Source organism: Anomaloglossus baeobatrachus, chromosome 1, assembly GCF_048569485.1.
Source record: "Anomaloglossus baeobatrachus isolate aAnoBae1 chromosome 1, aAnoBae1.hap1, whole genome shotgun sequence".
In the NCBI taxonomy this organism is placed as follows: Eukaryota; Metazoa; Chordata; class Amphibia; order Anura; family Aromobatidae; genus Anomaloglossus; species Anomaloglossus baeobatrachus.
The window spans coordinates 13,591,984-13,597,201 of NC_134353.1; positions in this window are offsets into that span (position 1 = coordinate 13,591,984).

The following is a 5,218-nucleotide window of genomic DNA, read 5'->3' on the forward strand; positions in this document are numbered from 1 at the left end:
CCTGTAACCTCTGCAGTGTACGGCGTATGGTATGAGGACTGACAGGCGGACCCCCCACCTCTGTAACCTCTGCAGTGTGTGGTGTATGGTCTGAGCACTGACAGGCGGACCCCCCACCCCTGTAACCTCTGCAGTGTACGGCGTATGGTATGAGGACTGACAGGCGGACCCCCCACCCCTGTAACCTCTGCAGTGTGCGGTGTATGGTATGAGGACTGACAGGCGGACCCCCCACCCCTGTAACCTCTGCAGTGTGCGGTGTATGGTCTGAGCACTGACAGGCGGACCTCCCACCCCTGTAACCTCTGCAGTGTACGGCGTATGGTATGAGGACTGACAGGCGGACCCCCCACCCTTGTAACCTCTGCAGTGTGCGGTGTATGGTGTGAGCACTGACATGCGGACCCCCCACCCCTGTAACCTCTGCAGTGTGTTGTGTATGGTCTGAGCACTGACAGGCGGACCCCCCACCCCTGTAACATCTGCAGTGTGCAGAGTATAGTCTGAGCAGTGACAGGCGGACCCCCCACCCCTGTAACCTCTGCCGTGTGTTGTGCATGGTATGAGGACTGACAGGCGGACACCCACCCCTGTAACCTCTGCAGTGTGTGGTGTATGGTCTGAGCACTGACAGGCGGACCCCCCACCCCTGTAACCTCTGCAGTGTGTTGTGTATGGTCTGAGCACTGACAGGCAGACCCCCCACCCCTGTAACCTCTGCACTGTGTTGTGTATGGTCTGAGCACTGACAGGCGGACCCCCCACCCCTGTAACCTCTGCAGTGTACGGTGTATGGTTGGAGCACTGACAGGCAGACCCCCCACCCCTGTAACCTCTGCAGTGTACGGCGTATGGTCTGAGCACTGACAGGCGGACCCCCCACCCCTGTAACCTCTGCAGTGTGTGGTGTATGGTCTGAGCACTGACAGGTGGACCCCCCACATCTGTAACCTCTGCAGTGTGCGGTGTATGGTCTGAGCACTGACAGGTGGACCCCCCCACATCTGTAACCTCTGCAGTGTGCGGTGTATGGTGTGAGCACTGACAGGCGGACCCCCCACCCCTGTAACCTCTGCAGTGTATGGTGTATGGTCTGAGCAGTGACAGGTGGACCCCCCCACCCCTGTAACCTCTGCAGTGTACGGCGTATGGTATGAGGACTGACAGGCGGACCCCCCACCCCTGTAACCTCTGCAGTGTACGGCGTATGGTATGAGCACTGACAGGCTGACCCCCCACCCCTGTGACCTCTGCAGTGTGCGGTGTATGGTCTGAGCACTGACAGGCGGACCCCCCACCCCAGTAACCTCTGCAGTGTGTGGCGTATGGTCTGAGCACTGACAGGAGGACCCCCCACATCTGTAACCTCTGCAGTGTGCGGTGTATGGTCTGAGCACTGACAGGCGGACCCCCCACCCCTGTAACCTCTGCAGTGTGCGGTGTATGGTCTGAGCACTGACAGGCGGATGCACCACCCCTGTAACCTCTGCAGTGTACGGCGTATGGTATGAGGACTGACAGGCGGACCCCCCACCCCTGTAATCTCTGCAGTGTACGGCGTATGGTATGAGGACTGACAGGCTGACCCCCCCACCCCTGTAACCTCTGCAGTGTACGGCGTATGGTATGAGGACTGACAGGCTGACCCCCCACCCCTGTAACCTCTGCATTGTGCGGTGTATGGTCTGAGCACTGACAGGTGGACCCCCCACATCTGTAACCTCTGCAGTGTGCGGTGCATGGTCTGAGCACTGACAGGCGGACCCCCCACCCCTGTAACCTCTGCAGTGTGTTGTGTATGGTCTGAGCACTGATAGGCGGACCCCCCACCCCTGTAACCTCTGCAGTGTGTTGTGTATGGTCTGAGCACTGACAGGCGGACCCCCCACCCCTGTAACCTCTGCAGTGTGCGGTGTATGGTCTGACCACTGACAGGCGGACCCCCCACCCCTGTAACCTCTGCAGTGTACGGTGTATGGTCTGAGCACTGACAGGCGGACCCCCCTCCCCTGTAACCTCTGCAGTGTGTGGCGTATGGTCTGAGCACTGACAAGCGGACCCCCCACATCTGTAACCTCTGCAGTGTGCGGTGTATGGTCTGAGCACTGACAGGCGGACCCCCCACCCCTGTAACCTCTGCAGTGTGTGGCGTATGGTCTGAGCACTGACAGGCAGACCCCCCACCACTGTAACCTCTGCAGTGTGCGGTGTATGGTCTGAGCACTGACAGGCGGACCCCCCACATCTGTAACCTCTGCATTGTGCGGTGTATGGTCTTAGCACTGACAGGCGGACCCCCCACATCTGTAACCTCTGCAGTGTGCGGTGTATGGTCTGAGCACTGACAGGCGGACCCCCCACCCCTGTAACCTCTGCAGTGTGCGGTGTACGGTCTGAGCACTGACAGGCGGACCCCCCACCCCTGTAACCTCTGCAGTGTGCGGTGTATGCTGTGAGCACTGACAGGTGGACCCCCCACCTCTGTAACCTCTGCAGTGTGCGGTGTATGGTCTGAGCACTGACAGGCGGACCCCCCACCCCTGTAACCTCTGCAGTGTGCGGTGTATCGTGTGAGCACTGACAGGCGGACCCCCCACCCCTGTAACCTCTGCAGTGTATGGTGTATGGTCTGAGCAGTGACAGGCGGACCCCCCCACCCCTGTAACCTCTGCAGTGTATGGTGTATGGTCTGAGCAGTGACAGGTGGACCCCCCCACCCCTGTAACCTCTGCAGTGTACGGCGTATGGTATGAGGACTGACAGGCGGACCCCCCACCCCTGTAACCTCTGCAGTGTACGGCGTATGGTATGAGGACTGACAGGCGGACCCCCCACCCCTGTAACCTCTGCAGTGTACGGCGTATGGTATGAGGACTGACAGGCGGACCCCCCACCCCTATAACCTCTGCAGTGTACGGCGTATGGTATGAGGACTGACAGGCGGACCCCCCACCTCTGTAACCTCTGCAGTGTGTGGTGTATGGTCTGAGCACTGACAGGTGGACCCCCCCACCCCTGTAACCTCTGCAGTGTACGGCGTATGGTATGAGGATTGACAGGTGGACCCCCCACCCCTGTAACCTCTGCAGTGTGCGGTGTATGGTATGAGGATTGACAGGTGGACCCCCCACCCCTGTAACCTCTGCAGTGTACGGCGTATGGTATGAGGACTGACAGGCGGACCCCCCACCCTTGTAACCTCTGCAGTGTGCGGTGTATGGTGTGAGCACTGACAGGCGGACCCCCCACCCCTGTAACCTCTGCAGTGTGTTGTGTATGGTCTGAGCACTGACAGGTGGACCCCCCCACCCCTGTAACATCTGCAGTGTGCAGAGTATAGTCTGAGCAGTGACAGGCGGACCCCCCACCCCTGTAACCTCTGCAGTGTGTGATGTATGGTCTGAGCACTGACAGGCGGACCCCCCACCCCTGTAACCTCTGCAGTGTGTGGTGTATCGTCTGAGCACTGACAGGCGGACCCCCCACCCCTGTAACCTCTGCAGTGTGTTGTGTATGGTCTGAGCACTGACAGGCGGACCCCCCACCCCTGTAACCTCTGCAGTGTGTTGTGTATGGTCTGAGCACTGACAGGCGGACCCCCCACCCCTGTAACCTCTGCAGTGTACGGTGTATGGTCGGAGCACTGACAGGCGGACCCCCCACCCCTGTAACCTCTGCAGTGTACGGCGTATGGTCTGAGCACTGACAGGCGGACCCCCCACCCCTGTAACCTCTGCAGTGTGTGGTGTATGGTCTGAGCACTGACATGTGGACCCCCCACATCTGTAACCTCTGCAGTGTGCGGTGTATGGTCTGAGCACTGACAGGTGGACCCCCCACATCTGTAACCTCTGCAGTGTGCGTTGTATGGTCTGAGCACTGACAGGCAGACCCCCCACCCCTGTAACCTCTGCAGTGTACGGCGTATGGTATGAGGACTGACAGGCTGACCCCCCACCCCTGTAACCTCTGCAGTGTGCGGTGTATGGTCTGAGCACTGACAGGCGGACCCCCCACCCCAGTAACCTCTGCAGTGTGTTTCGTATGGTCTGAGCACTGACAGGTGGACCCCCCACATCTGTAACCTCTGCAGTGTGCGGTGTATGGTCTGAGCACTGACAGGCGGACCCCCCACCCCTGTAACCTCTGCAGTGTGCGGTGTATGGTCTGAGCACTGACAGGCGGATGCACCACCCCTGTAACCTCTGCAGTGTACGGCGTATGGTATGAGGACTGACAGGCGGACCCCCCACCCCTGTAACCTCTGCAGTGTACGGCGTATGGTATGAGGACTGACAGGCGGACCCCCACCCCTGTAACCTCTGCAGTGTTCGGTGTATGGTCTGAGCACTGACAGGCGGACCCCCCACCCCTGTAACCTCTGCAGTGTGTGGCGTATGGTCTGAGCACTGACAGGTGGACCCTCCACATCTGTAACCTCTGCATTGTGCGGTGTATGGTCTGAGCACTGACAGGCGGACCCCCCACATCTGTAACCTCTGCAGTGTGTTGTGTATGGTCTGAGCACTGACAGGCGGACCCCCCACCCCTGTAACCTCTGCAGTGTGTTGTGTATGGTCTGAGCACTGACAGGCGGACCCCCCACCCCTGTAACCTCTGCAGTGTGCAGAGTATAGTCTGAGCAGTGACAGGCGGACCCCCCACCCCTGTAACCTCTGCAGTGTGTGGCGTATGGTCTGAGCACTGACAGGCGGACCCCCACCCCTGTAACCTCTGCAGTGTGCGGTGTATGGTCTGAGCACTGACAGGCGGACCCCCCACCCCTGTAACCTCTGCAGTGTGTGGTGTATGGTCTGAGCACTGACAGGCAGACTCCCCACCCCTGTAACCTCTGCAGTGTGTGGCGTATGGTCTGAGCACTGACAGGCGGACCCCCCACCCCTGTAACCTCTGCAGTGTGCGGTGTATGGTCTGAGCACTGACAGGCGGACCCCCCACCCCTGTAACCTCTGCAGTGTGTGGTGTATGGTCTGAGCACTGACAGGCAGACCCCCCACCCCTGTAACCTCTGCAGTGTGTGGCGTATGGTCTGAGCACTGACAGGCGGACCCCCCACCCCTGTAACCTCTGCAGTGTGCGGTGTATGGTCTGAGCACTGACAGGCGGACCCCCCACCCCTGTAACCTCTGCAGTGTACGGTGTATGGTCGGAGCACTGACAGGCGGACCCCCCACCCCTGTAACCTCTGCAGTGTACG